The following is a 17,858-nucleotide window of genomic DNA, read 5'->3' on the forward strand; positions in this document are numbered from 1 at the left end:
AGAATGTCCGTATCAAGATTCCCTTGGTACAAGCCATTAGAGAGATTCCTATTCTAGAAAAAACAATAAAGGAGTTGAGTCTCAAAAGACCAGGAAGGAAACCAAGAGATACAAGAAGAATCCACCTGGTAGGAAAAATTGTAGATGTCATGATGGGAAAAATTACCATGCAGAAGTATGTAGATCCTGGTAGTCAATTGTCAAGACACATATAAGTGGGGTAGAAATTCCAAATACTTTGATTGACTTAGGGCTGCTATCAACATTATGAGTAGACAGACTATGGAACAGCTAAAACTTCCTAATCTTCTTTTTACACTTACTTTACTGCAACTTGCAGATCGATCAATTATCAAACCAAATGGTGTATTAGAAAATTTTTCAGTTTCCTTAGATTCTTGGGAATATCCAGTAGATTTCATGATTTTGACTCCCAAGAGTAATTTAGGAGGACACCCACTCATCTTAGGAATACCTTGGCTATCCACACCTGATGCTTTCATTAGTTGTAGATCTGGAGATATGTACATTTCTGATGGTAATTCGACAAAGAAGTTAAATTTGTATCCTCCAGCAAAAGCAATTACAGAAGTAGGAGATAATGAATGGGTCGATGATGAGGACACTACACAACCTGTCTTTACCATTTCTGAAATCAGTGAAGATAGTCAAATTTTGAACACATTAGAAAATTTTGAAACATCCTTAGAATATGACCACACACAATTTCAGTTAGATTCTGACATTGAGTATCTATCATCTAGACAAATGCCTCTTTACTCTATGGAAAAGTTTGGTAGTTCCGCCATTGAGATTTTTCCAGGTAAAGCATTGAATATCAACAAAATCTTGGAAAAATCACAACAGGGAGAGCTAACCAAAATCTTGCAAAAACATTCTATTGCATTTGCATGGGAGTATACTGATATGAAAGGTATTGACCCTAAGACTTGCATTCATCACATCTACATCGAGGAGATAGTGAAAGAAGAGCTCCAAAAACTACTCAATGTAAACTTCATTTATCCAATTTCAGATAGCCGATGGGTTTCTCCTTTGGTTATAGTACCTAAAAAGAATGGTAAATGGAGGGTATGCATTGATTACAGGGATTGAATAAAAAAACTTTGAAGGATCACTTTCCTTTGCCCTTTATCGATCAGGTATTAGATACACTAGCAGGCAAAAAGTACTTTTCATTCTTGGATGGTTTTAGTGGCTATAATCAAATTCAGGTAGCACTCTGTTGGGTCCCTATAATACTAGTGATTACCCCATTACTATTGTAGTTATACCCCCTATTTATATTGTTGTGCCCCTATTACCCCCATATTGTTATTTTTGTGCCCCATAGAATCCCTCTATTGTTATTTTTGTGGCTTTATATTATTATTGTTAGGTCGGCTGGATTATATTGTGACTCCTTAGACTCCTATATATAGAAAGGAGGTTTTGTCATTTGTATCATCCAAGAATTGTTCATTTATGTAATGTAAAGGAGGTTTCCCCCTCGAAGAGGCTGAATTCTAAGGCGTGATCTCTCTTTTCTATCTTTTTGTGAGCTGGTTTCATAACATTTGGTATCAGAGCTTTGGATTCTAGGGTTTCGCTGCTCCAAACAGGTCATCGTGGCATTTTCGCTATAACTTTTTTTCTGTGACGTTTCAGAAGTCGCAAAAAAAACCCATTTGAGAAGAAATTGCGCTGAACCTTGGGTCCAAATTTCAGAGCTTTTCGCGCGATATTTGCGGAGATATGATCTGAGGAAGTTGGTCTTTTTGCAGACTCCTGAATTACATTCAAAACAGGTGACCTGGGGAAAATCGTCATAACTTTCTCTCTGAGGATCGGATTGAAATTTCGTAAGAAGGTACAGAAAGAGGACGGACTGTAGTTTCTTGTGTGTGTGTTTCAGATTCAAAGGTTGAAACAGTGACTCGTGGCACGTCGTACAAGTTCGCTCTACTGAACCAGTCTAAAAGCAAGTCACTGTGGGAGATTTCACATAACTCTTCCTTGGAGAATCCAATTTGGCTCAGACTTGTGGCATTGGAAAGAGGACGCAGAAGGCTACTACAGGTAGCAATTTCAGAACTGGATGATCCGAAATTACAGAGATACATCAGATTCAATATCAGGCTTCTATAAAGTGAAAAAAGGTGTGTAGTTTTTTTTTAATTTTTGTGTAAGCTTGGTTTAACGGAATTCAAAGGGCATAGTAAAGCATTATTATCGGTAACTGATGCCCCGAGGAAAGAAAATGCAAACACCTAGTAAGGAACCTGAAAGCTCTAGCATGACTCATGAAGAAGAGGAAGAAATGCTACATGATATATCAAAATTACAAGAACAAGTGCAACAAATGTCACGCTCACAAAAGCTAACAGAAGCTAAGATAAGTGGCGTGGAATCTAAGATAAATGGCGTGGAATCTAAGATAAAGGGAATGGAAGCTAAGATGGAGGATTCGATGGCAAATTTGAAGATAGATTTGAAGACAAACATGGAAGAATTGAAGAAGTTGCTACAAGAAAGGGTCACTAATGGTGAAAAGGTAGTAAAGGAAACTCATGATGAGAACAAAAGAAATGTTAATCATGATTCCATAGACTCTAATGTTGGATCGAAGACTCACCATATTCCAAAAATCGATATGAGGAAGTTTGATGGCAAGGATCCCGCCACATGGATATTACAGATGGAGCAATTCTTCGATCTCAATAATGTGCAAAACACACAAAAGGTACGTATGGCAACTTTATATTTGGAACCAAATCAGTTTGTATGGTATCAATGGCTTTGTTCTCGTAAACAATTTATCACTTGGGCAATTTTTACGGAAGAATTGATAGCACATTATGAGGATACAAAAAGCAACACTTTTTTTAGCCAATTGATAAGTCTCAAACAAAAGGGTTCAATAATGGAGCACATTGAGGAGTTCCAAAAATTGAACATAAGGGTAAAAGATATTCCAGAGGAGCATAGGATTGATGTGTTCATAGGGTCTTTAAAGGATAATATCCAACATGATGTTGCCTTTGGGAACCTGATTCATTAGAGAAGGCATTCAGGTTAGCAAGAAAAATGGAAAGCAAAATTATGGCAACTAGGAAGCATACCATTCACAACTATAAAGACGGAAGTGTTGTTGCCCATAGTCTTCCACAACCTACAAGGTTGACACCACAACAATTGGAAGAAAAAAGAGCAAAAGGGCTTTGTTACAATTGTGATAGCAAATACACAAAAGGTCATAAGTGTGCTGAGAAGAAATTATTCTACATAGATTGTGAAGAGGAAGAAGAAAAGGAGCAAGAAAGGTCAAAAGAAGAGGATATATTCCAGGAACAAAGCCTAGATGAAGAACAAATAAATCCGACCATATCTTGTAATGCATTGGCGGGAATTACCACTCCTCAAACCATCAAGATAGAAGGACAAATCAAGAAGAAAAAGGTAATAGTGTTGATTGATTCAGGAAGCACCCACAATTTTATTCATTGTAGGGTAGCAAAAGAATTGAATTGCTTCCTATATCCAGCACCAGAGTGTCAAGTGATGATTGCAAATGGAGGAACAATAAATTGTTCTGGAAAGTGCCATAATATCAAGCTATCCATGGGAGAATATGTATTGACTAGCCCAATGCTTTCCATTCCAATGGGAGGTGCTGATGTTGTACTAGGAGTCCAATGGCTACAATCCTTGGGTACAATAGCTTTTAATTTTCAAGAACTTTTCATGAAATTTTCTGTGGAAGGAAAGGAAGTTGAATTAAGGGGTATTGCAGGGAAACCAGGAAAGATAATCAGCTCTAATGGTATGACAAAGCTTCTAAAAAAGGAGCAAAGAGGTGTAATTGCACAATTATGTTCGCTAGATGTTTCCACATTGGAATCATCTATTTCTCCAGATCTCCAAAAAGTCCTGGACAATCATTCCAAGGTATTTGAGACTCCCAAAGGTCTCCCACCTATGCGTGATCATGATCATGCTATTCATCTGATTCCAGGAAGTGTTCCTCCAAACATCAGGCCGTACAGATATCCCTATGTCCAAAAAAGTGAAATTGAACGTATGGTTGCAGAAATGCTAGAGGCTGGTATAATTCAACCGAGTCAAAGTTCTTTCTCAGCTCCAGTAGTATTGGTGCACAAGAAGGATGGATCATGGCGCATGTGTCCAGATTATAGGGAGCTCAACAAGCTCACTATTAAAGATAAGTTCCCCATTCCTGTCATTGATGAATTACTGGATGAATTGCATGGATCAATTTACTTCACCAAGTTGGATCTTCGTTCGGGATATCATCAAATCAGAATGAAGATTGAAGACATTCCGAAAACAGCATTTAGAACTCATGAGGGTCATTATGAATTTTTGGTCATGCCTTTTGGCCTTACCAATGCACCTTCAACATTTCAAGGTTTGATGAATTCAATTTTCAAACCATTCCTTAGAAAATTTGTGTTAGTATTTTTTGATGATATACTAATCTACAGCAAGTCTTGGAAGGATCATGTTGAACATGTTGACAGGGTGCTACAACTATTGGAGGAGAAACAATTATATGCAAAAAGATCCAAATGTTTCTTTGGAGTCCAGGAGGTGGAATATTTGGGTCATATTGTATCTCATGAAGGAGTTAAGGTAGACCCTAGCAAAATTAAAGCCATTAAGGAATGGAAAATCCCCACATCCATAAAGCATCTGCGAGGATTTCTTGGGTTGACAGGGTATTATCGCAAGTTTGTTAAGAATTATGGGAGAATAGCAGCACCTCTAACAACATTATTGAAGAAAGATTCATTTTCATGGACTCCGGAAGCAACAAAGGCCTTTGAACATCTTAAAGAGGCAATGTGCCAAGCACCGGTCTTAGCTACACCGGACTTCACAAAAACCTTTATTGTGGAATGTGATGCTTCAGGAAATGGAATTGGTGCTGTTCTAATGCAAGATGAAAGACCCATTGCTTTTGAAAGTCGTCCAATCAAGGGAAAGTTTTTAAGCAAAGCTATTTATGAGAAGGAAATGTTGGCAATACTCCATGCACTTAAGAAATGGCGACCCTACCTAATGGGAAGACACTTCAAGGTAAAAACGGATCATGATAGCCTTAAATACTTTTTAGAACAAAGATTATCCTCTGAAGAGCAACAAAAGTGGGTCACAAAGATGTTGGGTTATGACTTTGAAATCATCTACAAAAAAGGGAAGCAAAATGTGGTGGCAGATGCACTCTCAAGAAAGGATGAGGATGTGGAAGCATTGTTGTGTGCCATTTCTATTATCCAACCAGATTGGATAAACGAAGCAAGGGAGGAATGGAAGAATGACGAAGAAGTGTGGGCACTTATTCGAAAGCTACAACAAGATTCCAGTACTTCTGATACATTTAGCTGGAAAAATGATTCGTTATGGTACAAAGATCGCTTATACCTCTGTAAGAATTCCCAGCTAAAACAAAAGATTCTTATGGAATTGCACACTTCTCCCTTAGGAGGGCACTCAGGATTTTTAAAAACTTACCACAGGGTTAAGAAGGAATTTTTTTGGGATGGCCTTAAATCAGATATTCAAAAGTTTGTGGCGGAATGTTTGGTTTGCCAACAAAATAAAGTTGAAACAATTAAGACACCGGGTCTATTACAACCTTTATCCATTCCAAGCCAACGTTGGGAGGAGGTTTCAATGGATTTTATCACAGGTTTACCCAAGTCTGAGGGAAAGAGTGTCATCATGGTGGTAGTTGACAGACTTACCAAGTATGCACACTTTTGTGCATTATCACATCCATTTAAAGCCAGTACAGTTTCTACTGCATTTATGGAAACAGTTCAAAAGCTACATGGAAACCCAAAGATTATTGTAAGTGACAGAGATCCCATTTTCACTGGAAATTTTTGGACAGAATTATTTTCTTGTCTTGGTACTCAGTTAGCTCATAGCTCATCTTATCATCCTCAATCTGATGGGCAAACTGAGATAGTAAACAAATGTTTGGAAGGATATCTTCGTTGCTTTGTATCTGATAAACAGACACAATGGGTCAAATGGTTGCCTCTGGCTGAATGGTGGTATAACACTTCCTTCCATACAGCAACAAAAATGACCCCATTTATGGCACTTTATGGGTATCAACCACCATCCATCACATCATATTTAAGAGAAAATTCTAAGGTTCAGGCAGTGGAACATCACATCGAACATCAACAACAAGTCCTCCAACTCTTAAAGGATAACCTCGTGTTGGCACAAAATAGAATGAAACAACAGGCAGATCAACATCGCAGTGAAAGAAGTTTTGATGTAGGTGATTGGGTATTCCTACGGCTACAACCATATAAGCAAATGTCCCTAAAGCAAGCTAAGAAGGATAATAAATTATCACCAAAGTATTATGGTCCGTACAAGGTGTTGCAAAAGATTGGTACTATGGCATACAAATTGGAGCTTCCTGCAGCTTCTCGATTGCACCCAGTTTTCCATGTTTCATGTTTAAAGAAGGTTATAGGTGACAAGCTCCCAATTCAAACAATATTGCCAGAACTTGACGAGGAAGGAAAAATTATATTGGAACCGGAAGCAGTCACAGAAACAAGAACTCGACAGCTACGAAATCGATCAATTTCAGAGTATCTTATCAAGTGGAAGAACTTATCCGCTGAAGATTCCACATGGGAGGATGAGAATTTTATGCAGAAGTATCCAGAACTACTCAAGCGTTGAGGACAACACTTTTTTGAAGGAGAGGGGCATGTTGGGTCCCTATAATACTAGTGATTACCCCATTACTATTGTAGTTATACCCCTTATTTATATTGTTGTGCCCCTATTACCCCCATATTGTTATTTCTGTGCCCCATAGAATCCCTCTATTGTTATTTTTGTGGCTTTATATTATTATTGTTAGGTCGGCTGGATTATATTGTGACTCCTTAGACTCCTATATATAGAAAGGAGGTTTTGTCATTTGTATTATCCAAGAATTGTTCATTTATGTAATGTAAAGGAGGTTGCCCCCTCGAAGAGGCTGAATTCTAAGGCATGAATCTCTCTTTTCTATCTTTTTGTGAGCTGGTTTCATAACACACTTGCAGATCAAGATAAGACCGCATTTACCTGTCCATGGGGAACTTTTGCTTACCAAGTGCTTCATTTTGGATTATGTAATACACCCGCAACATTCCAAAGAGTAGTACTAGGAATATTTTATGATCTAATCCACGATTGTGTAGAGGTTTATATGGATGATTTTATAGTTTATGGTAATTCATTTGAAGAGGAATTAGAGAATTTGGAAAAAGTCCTTATAAGATGTAAAGAAACAAACCTTTCATTAAGTCATGAAAAATTCTTTATAAAGTTTACTGAAGGTATTGTTTTGGGACATCACATTTCAGGGGATGGGATTAAAGTTGATAGATCAAAAGTTGAAGTCATCTCGAAGTTTCCTATTCCAAATTGTCAAAAAGATGTTAGTTTTCTGGGATTTACTGGGTACTATAGAAGATTTATAGAGAACTTCACTAAAATAGCATCTCCACTCTTCAAATTTCTCACAAAAGACTGTGAATTCAAATGGGATCTTCATTGTCAATCAACATTTGAAACTTTGAAAACAAGAATATCTGAAGCACCCATCTTGAGAGGGCCAAATTGGAAACTTCCTTTCCATATTTCTATAGATGCTTCAGATACAGCTCTAGGAGTTGTGTTGGGTCAAAAGGATTTAGTTCCTTATGCCATTTACTATACCAGTAAAAACTTAACTCCCACTGAGTTGAACTATACTGTGACTGAAAAAGAGTTCTTAGTTGTTATTCATGCAATCAATAAGTTTAGACATTATATAATAGGCTATGAAACTTTTGTCCATACTGATCATTCTGCGATTAGATATCTAATGAACAAACCTGTTACTAATGGCAGAGTTACAAGGTGGCTCTTAATTTTACAGAAATTCAATATTACTATGTTGGATAGACCAGGGAAACAAAATACAGTAGCTGATTTCTTGTATAGGATCCAAAATACTAAAGAAGATTCTCCTGTAGAGGATAAGTTTCCTGATGAATATTTATTTGCAGTAACTACTAAGACCCCTTGGTATGCAGATATTGCTAACTATTTGGTTACAGGGAAACTACCTCCACATCTATTTCCTAGTGAGAGAAGAAAGATTATTTAGGAGAGTTCAAAATATTCATGGATTTCTAACGAATTGTTTCAAACAGGGCCAGATCTTGTGATCAGAAGATGTGTTAGGGAAGATGAAATGCCTGACATCCTCAAGGCATGTCATGATGAACCATGCAGTAGACACTTTGCTGACAAAAGGACAACCTATAAAATCCTCTCTTTAGGATATCATTGGCCTTCCCTCTTCAAAGATACAAAAGAATATGTTAAAAGGTGTGACAGCTGCCAAAGAGTAGGGAAACCGACTCTTTCAAATGAAATTCCATTGCAACCACAGGTACTCATCGAACCCTTTGAAAAATGGGCTTTAGATTTCATTGGACCTATTAATACACCATCTAAACAAAAGAAGTATATATTGGTATGCACTGATTATGTCACTAAATGGGTAGAAGCCAAAGCATTACTTTCTGCTACTGAAAATTCAGTTGTTAGTTTTCTTTATGAGGATATTTTTACTCGCTTTGGTGTCCCAAGAGAAATTGTGACAGATCAGGGAAGTCAATTCACATCCAACATGGTGGAGAAGTTGATGGAAGAATACAAAATATCTACTCCTTACCATCCGCAAGCAAATGGCCAAGTGGAGTCTTCAAACAAAGTTATTGAAGGCATCATCACCAAAACTGTTCATCTACACAGAAGAGATTGGGCAGAAAGGCTTCCTGAAGCCTTATGGGCCTACAGAACTACATGGAGGAATACAACAAGACATTCTCCCTATGAACTTGTTTATGGGAAAGAAGTCCTGCTCCCCATTGAGTTCCAAGTCAAAACTTTCAAGATGGCAGTTGAGTTGGGGATGGATCTATCAGAAGCCCAAAAACACAAAATGGAACAGTTGAATGAGCTAGATGAGATTAGACAAGAAGCAATCCTAAAAACTGATCTAGTTCAGTATCAAAGAGCTAAGTGGCATGAAAAATACATCAAAGAGAAAAATTTTCAAGAGGGAGATTGGGCATTACTATTTGATTCCAAGTTTAAAGATTTTAAAGGAAAATTTCAGACTCATTGGCTTGGGCCATATGAGATTGACAAAATCTTTAGCAATGGAGCGGTAAGAATCAAAACCATTGATGAATTTCAAACTCCTCTTATTGTGAATGGCCACAGATTAAAGATCTATCATAAGTCACTCTCAAAAGAGGAATTTGTCAAAATGTTTCAAGATGGTTCTGCAATAAGGTTGGTGAAGAAGAATCCTTCTTCTCCACCAGCCTAGCATTTGTTCCTTTCTGTTAAAAAAAAAAAGAGTAAAAAAAAAAAAAAAATTGTATAAGCCTGAAAACCAATCACTGATTGGCAGTCTTATACAGAAAATATAGAGCAAAAATCAAAATCCTCTGATGCTCTATATTTTCCAAAAAAAATCTCTCCTTCTTTCCCATTTTCATTTCACTTCACCTCATTTTCATTCCACTCCACTTCATTTCATTCCACTCCATTTCATTTCATTTCACCAATAAAAATTTCTTTCATGACCATTTTCATTCAGTCAGTTATCATCTATCCATCTTCATTCAGTCAAGTGGTTGCTGTGTCAGTTTCCGCAGCTGGAATCAGTTTCCGCAGCCAGAAGCAGTTTCTGCAGCCACCACTCTGTTTTTCAAATTGACAGTCAAGATGTTAGTTCAATAATCATGAAAGCAAATGCAGGTATGACCGAGGACATATTATGAAGACATGGAGCACCTAAAGGCATCAATAAGGAGCAGTTGATCAAGGGTTAATGGACAACAAATGGCAAAAATTCCAAGGTATGAGTAAAAATTTCTTTCAAATAGCAATCAAAGCACATTTTTGCATAGTTATTAAACCATAAGCTCCACTATATGCAATGATTGCCGTGATAGCTCCATAACCATTCCACGACATTCCTCCACAAACCATGCATTTATTTTCCAAACGGTCTTATGATTAGCCTTTGGATTTAATTTGTGTTGGCTGCATCTTAACACTCCACCTGTAATCATAAGGACGTGGTCGATTTGACTACGGCTCTTCTCAACCGCACAAAATCCGTAGCCGTTTCATAAACATCTACTCTGCAGCCACCCAATTTAAAAATCCGCCGGGTGCACTATACTCTCCATACTGTTCTATTGACATCACGATTGCATTTCCACCTTGCTTACATAAGCCTTCACCCCATTTCACGAATTCACTTCCGCTGCCTGTCCTCTATTTTCCGCTCACAGTCATTGGTTTTCTCCATAAAGTCTGTTCACTCCCATAACCAGCCGTCTCACTTCTGCTAAACCCTCCTCACGTAGACAAATTTTAAGAACAGAAGGAGGGATGGGTCTATTGTTGAGGGCAGAACCGGAGGGGCCTAAGTTTTTGGAAGGATACCCACAAGTGAAAGACTTACTGAAGGCGGCAATATGGCTACGTTTCATTCAAAAATTTAAGGGCCACAATAAGGAGATTACAAAGGCTTTTGCGAGGTCTTTTAACGACCAGGTGGTGGAAATTGGGGACCTTAATTTTAAAATCACCGAGGCATCCATAACAGCTGCTACATAACTTCTCTAGGAAGGTGAACACTGGTTCAAGAACAAGAGCTTTGACAAGCAGGCTTGGAGAGTCATACTACGCAACCCAGGTATGGACGTAACTATATTCAAAAAAGGAATGCTTGTCCATGCTTTAAAAGAGGAGTGGGCCAACTTACTGTTAATCATTCAAAAGTTCATTACTTGTGAAGGCCGTTTTGGGGCAATGTATATGTATCATATTCGGTTGTTGATAAACTTTTTAGAAAACCAAACCCTCAATCTGCCCTACTTTTTATTGCTGAGCTTGAAAAAGATGTGCACAACAGTCCAAAAGAATATAGAAGACATAGAACCCCATTTGTATCATCATGGGCTTGTGAGAATTCTAATTGAAGACCAATTGAAGAAAAATAGGGACACCTGGGAATGGTTTTTGGTGAGAAACTACTTTCAAGAGCCACCCGAGGTACCTGAAAGCAGTACAGCAAGAAGGAGTAGGAGAAAGGAGAAAAGTGTAATAATTCAAGACCCTCCTATTAGCAAAACCAAAGAAGTTGATCAAGAAGAGAGGTTGAAAAGAACAAAGGATAAAAACCAAAGAAAATCAAAAGGGAAACGAGACATAGAAGCTGTATATCAAATTGCAGAGCCTTCTCAAAAAGAAGATCACCAAACACTGTCCGAAAGGTTAGCTTATCTTAGAGAACAAGCGGCTACAGCCAAGAAGAAATGAAAGGAAAAACAGAGTAAGGAGGAAGATACTAGTCCACAACATGTGAGAAGAAGCTCTAGGCTTAAGGGGAAATTAAAGACAGTAAAAACCAAAGGGCCCCACTTTATTGATTTGGGGGAGGAAACCCTAGAAAAGCCTCCAGCAACCTCTCCTGACCGTAGCCCACACCATACTTCCATTTCATAGCTAGATGTTGACATGAGTCCTTCTCGGCCAGATTTTGAAATTAGTCCCTCTCAAAAGGATTTTGGGGTCAGCCCAAGGAAGGCTACACCCAAGGTAGACCCAAATTAGCAGGAGATGTACGATTATATAGAATCCTTAGAGAAGACAGCTGCAGGTCCAAGCACGTCATCCACTCAACCTCACACAGCACAAGAAGCTCTAGTACAATCATTGAAACAAGAAGTCTTTGAATTAGAGGTTTTAAATAGACATATTAAAAATGAAAATGAAGCATTAAAGGAGAAAAGCAGATTGGACAAGATGATTCATGACAACACTATGTTACATCTGGGACTGTGGCAGAAAAAGAATAGGAAATTAAAGAAAAAGTGCAGGAAGTTGAGTAGGGAATTGATCAGTCTCAAATTCGGATGCTTGACGAGGAAGCCCAAGATGGTAGTAGTACCAAGGGAGAGGAGAAGAGGACTGGATGTATTGGCAGAAGCTTCAGAGCACATGGACTAAAGGGAGAATGATCAAAATTTTGGTTGCATGGGGACATGCAACACCTTCACAGTGGGGGTATGTTGAGCCCCAAACTTGCATCTTTCCTATACACCTTTCTAGACTTTTTCCATTTACCTGGACCTCCTAAGCTGTCAACATCATTGCATATTAGTTTAAAAGAGCATATAAAGTGGTTTCCTAACTATGTTTTGTGTCTGCTGTTTGAATTAGATTTTTGCTCATTGAGCTGCGGAATCTTGTCACTTTCCGCAGCCAGTTCAACTTTCCGCAGCCTTTTTGTTAAAGTCTATATTGCAGGTGTCTTCAGGAAAATTGAGCCACATGGGCAAGTTGGAAATGACGTGGACATGGACCGAGTCCTATTGGCTCAGTCGAATTCATCAAAGAAGGCTGTGGTCAAAGGTGGTCAACATAAGAGTCCTACAGCAACAGGACTCCGTTTTTCACCACGTGAAGACTTGCGTGGCCATTCCTAGATCTCTGGGGACATATCAACACCTGTGGACTGCTCCATAAGGCGAATCCAATAGCTACCCTTAATAGATTTAATCACCACGGCATCCATGATGCTAGATCCCTGGACATCGTTGTTCATGTGTCCTTTGTCAGCGCAGTTATTATGAAATCAGTTATGTAAACATTTGCTTTAAATAATGTGTTTCCATACGCATAGTAGTTAGTTTGGGTAATGTAATTTTGATTTTTAACGAGCACACTGTGGCGTGACATTATTTCTTTGTTATGACTGCATTTTGAATACATGAGAAGACTCTATTCATACCATAATTCGTGGTTGATCGCTGTTGCCCGAGGTTGTGCAGAGGGCCCCTGTACACACCGAGGTTTTGTTTCATACTGCTGTACATTTTCATGCTGTGTTTCTTTACGTTTATGATGCCATAATTATTCACTTGTATATATTACATTTCTTATGGTATTAACGTTTTATTTCTGTCCATAATTTTTCATGCTTTATACTGCTGTTAACTGATCAGTGTATTTGTTCCAGATTACAGTAGGTAGCTTGGGCATTTGCACATAGTTTTATAATGACTAATGACATGGAATCATTCTTGTCCTTCTACTGATTTATTTTCTTAGTTTTTAATTCTAACACTATTTTATTTATTTCAGTTTTGTTCATTTGCTTTATTAGTTAGGATTAGATATTAAATTACTCATGTCATTATCAGTTACCTCCGAAAGCCATAGCGAGACTAAGGGTGAGGGATTGAAATATGAGTGTGTAGTTTGATATTAGTTTATTTTTCTGCAAATTAGATATTGAATTTCTCATGTCATTATCAGTTACCTCCAAAAGCCATAGTGAGACTAATGGTGAGGGATTGAAGTATGAGTGTGTAGTTTGATATTAGTTTATTTTTCTGCAAGATAGATATTAAATTGCTCATGTCATTATCAGTTGCCTCCGAAAGCCATAGTGAGACTAATGGTGAGGGATTGAAGTATGAGTGTGTAATTTGGTATTAGTTTTATTTTCTGAAAATTAGGTATCAGATTGCTCAAGTTGTTTATGATTACCTCCGAAAGCCATAGCGAGACTAATGGTGAGGGGTCAGAATATGAGTTGATGTAATTTGATTTTAGCTTTACTTTGCTTGCAATTTTTGGATTTCTTTGAGTTCAGTTTCTTTTGTATTTAGACAACAACAAGGATAATGGTTTCATGATCAATAGTTCACTGTTTGTTTAAATAGGATAGTGGCACATTTTCATTCTCTTTTAGGAATTAATTTCATCATTGCATGTTTTAAAAACTTTTTGAAAAGTTTGAAGTTTTGGAAATCATTTTAAAGGACATCATTGCCTTGAACATTTATATCCATACTTGTTTTTTAGAATTTCCATCTCACATTAGGAAATCAACAAAGATAAACCGAAAAATGAAATAAAAATCAAAAGCGAAAAAAAGTAAGAAATAGGTTATCTTGCACATATAGTGCGCCGCAGTTCGACAGTTTATGACTCCCGGATTGACAATTAATATAGCAATTTAGGACACTCTAAATTGACCAAAAAACTACACCATACCTCACAAAAACCTTTATTGTGGAATGTGATGCTTTAGGAAATGGAATTGGCGCTGTTTTAATGCAAGATGAAAGACCCATTGCTTTCAAAAGTCGTCCAATCAAGGGAAAGTATTTACACAAAGCTATTTATGAGAAAGAAATGTTGGAAATACTACATGCACTTAAGAAATGGCGACCCTACCTAATGGGAAGACACTTCAAGGTAAAAATGGATCATGATAGCCTTAAATACTTTTTAGAACAAAGATTATCTTATGAAGAGTAACAAAAATGGGTCACAAAGATGTTGGGTTATGACTTTGAAATCATCTACAAAAAGGGGAAGAAAAATGTTGTGGCAGATGCACTATCAAGAAATGATGAGGATGTGGAAGCATTGTTATGTGCCATTTATATTATCCAACTAGATTGGATAAACGAAGCAAAGGAGGTATGGAATAATGATGAAGAAGTGTGGGCACATATTCAAAAGTTACAGCAAGATTCCAGTCCATCTGATACATTTAGCTAGAAAAATGATTCGTTATGGTACAAAGATCGCTTATACCTCTATAAGAATTCCCAAATCAAACAAAAGATTCTTATGGAATTGCACACTTATCCCTTAGGAGGACACTTAGGATTTTTAAAAACTTACCACAGGGTTAAGAAGGATTTTTTTTGGGATGGCCTTAAATCGGATATTCAAAAGTTTGTGGCGGAATGTTTGGTCTTCCAACAAAATAAAGTTGAAACAATTAAGACCCCCTATCTATTACAACCTTTATCCATTCCAAGCCAACATTGGGAGGAGGTTTCAATGGATTTTATCACAGGTTTACCCAAGTCTGAGGGAAAGAGTGTCATCATGGTGGTAGTTGACCGACGTACCAAGTATGCACACTTTTGTGCATTATCACGTCCATTTAAATCCAGTACAGTTTCTACTGCATTTATGGAAACAATTCAAAAGCTACATGGAAACCCAAATATTATTGCAAATGACAGAAATCCCATTTTCACTGGAAATTTTTGGACAAAATTATTTTCTTGTCTTGGTACTTACTTAGCTCATAGCTCATCTTATCATCCTCAATTTGATGGAAAAATTGAGATAGTAAACAAATGTTTGGAAGGATATATTCATTGCTTTGTATCTGATAAACAAACACAATGGGTCAAATGATTGCCTCTAGCTGAATGGTGGTATAACACTTCCTTCCATACTGCAACAAAAATGACCTCATTTATGGAACTTTATGGATATCAACCACCATCCATCACATCATATTTAAGATAAAATTCTAAGGTTCAAGCAATGGAACATCACATCGAGCATCAACAACAAGTTCTCCAACTCTTAAAGGATAACCTCGTGTTGGCGTACAATAGAATGAAACAACATGCAGATCAACATCGCAACGAAAGAAGTTTTGATGTAGGTGACTGAGTATTCCTATGACTACAACCATATAAACAAATGTCCCTCAAGCAAGCTAAGAAGGATAATAAATTATCACCAAATTATTATAGTTTGTACAAGGTGTTGCAAAAGATTGGTACTATGGCATACAAATTGGATCTTCCTGCAGCTTCTCGAGTGCACCTAGTTTTCCATGTTTCATGTTTAAAGAAGGTTATAGGCGACAAGCTCCCAGTTCAAACAATATTGCCACAACTTGACAAGGAAGGAAAAATTATATTGGAACCAGAAGCAGTCACAGAAACAAGAACTCGACAACTACGAAATTGATCAATTTCGGAGTATCTCATCAAGTGGAAGAACTTATCCATTGATGATTCCACAAGGGAGGATGAGAATTTTATATAGAAGCATCCAAGACTACTCAAGCATTGAGGACAACACTTTTTTGAAGGAGAGGGGCATGTTAGGTCCCTATAATATTAGGGATTCCCCCATTACTATTGTAGTTGTATCCCTTATTAATATTGTTGTGCCCCTATTGTCCCCATATCGTTGTTACTATGCCCCATAGAATACCTCTATTGTTATTTTTGTGCCTTTATATTATTATTGTTAGGTCGGCTTGGTTATATTGTGACCCCTTAGACTCCTATATATATAAAGGAGGTTTTGTCATTTGAATCATCTAAGAATTGTTCATTTGTGTAATGTAAAGGAGGTTTCCCCCTCAAAGAGGCTTATTTCTAAGGCGTTGATATATCTTTTCTATCTTTTTGTGAGCTGGTTTCGTAACAGTCATTGAGCTTCTAAAAGACACAAAACCATTGGAACATAGATTAGTCTAGCTAGATCTCATCGAAGAATGTCATCGAGAATCCCTTTAACACAACAAAGCCCACAAGAAAAGGGTCAAAGCCTGATTTGATCACAATATCACCTCTCAACCATTCACTGAGGAAGAGTTAATCCTATGCTACGATGTTGCCCAAGAAGCAATAGGACCCGGGAAGTTTGAAACCCTTTGGAAGGGCCCATACATAATCAAACATTGCCTCTGATAGGGGGCATACATACTATTAGAGCCCGACATGAATTGCCTAAGAAACCTCATCAATGGTCTCTACCTCAAAAAATTTCACACATAAAATGTTAGAGTAAGCATGTATGTACAATGATTAATTTTAATGATGATCACCTCATCATAGATTTTTTATAAAAAACACTTTCTCCTCTCATGTAAACAGATGGATCTTCCGCGAGCTTATCACCATGGGTTCATTGACAACACATATTGCTGGTCGCAAAATCTCACTACCGTTGCATGGGCCATATACTCTCCTGACCAAGCACCTTGTCCATTCAATGGGCTATGCATTAGGCCAGCTACCAAAAATAAAGCAGAATATGATGTCGTCATAGGTCTCCTGGCTGATGCCCACCACCTAGGCATCTGTCACCTGCATGTATTCCTTGATTCCCAGCTCATCGTGTCACAGTTAAATAGGACATTCCAAGTCCATGATTCATGCCTTTTTCAGAGGTATCTGCATGCACAAATGTTAGCTAGACATTATGATCAAATCACATTTACACATATACCTAGAGATCAAAATCATGTAGCTGATTGCATCGCTAATAAAATCCTAGACTGGCATGCATCACACATATATAACCATCAAGATATGTAAAAACATCAAACACAAGATACATCTATAAACATAAACGCAGAAATACACCAACAAGTATGGACGCACATATCACACCATGAGAGCCACTAAAAAATGCCTCGTATATACATCAAAAAATATATATAGGTACAAAAATCATTGGCCCAAGACTAGGAATGATAAGTCATCAAAAAATACAAGGGAGCATCCTCATAAAATGGGTGCTTGCCCTGGTACATACATCATCTAAACCCCAAAAAAAAATACATAACTAGCCCCCCTAAGGCCCTGGTGGCACCATCTATGCATTAGGAGCCAAAATGGGTCTAGCTGTAGCCGTCGCCATAGCAATACGGTGCAAAGTCATCCAATGCTCCCGCTCTTGGGACATCGTTGTCTCAACCAAAACCTATGGAAGGTGAGCCCATCCCTCAAGGGGAACACCTCCAATCAAGGTCTCCATGTGTCTCCAGGAGTCACGATACTACTGTAAATCCTCATTTGCAGCATCCCATCATGCCTCAGCCTTAGCTCTCGCGACCAGAAGATATGTAACCATAGCCCCCTCTCTAGAGAGCCCACTAATCTCCATCCGAC

Source organism: Pinus tabuliformis, chromosome 2_2, assembly GCF_031772625.1.
Source record: "Pinus tabuliformis cultivar Carrire ecotype Pingquan chromosome 2_2, CPIR1, whole genome shotgun sequence".
Lineage (NCBI taxonomy): Eukaryota > Viridiplantae > Streptophyta > Pinopsida > Pinales > Pinaceae > Pinus > Pinus tabuliformis.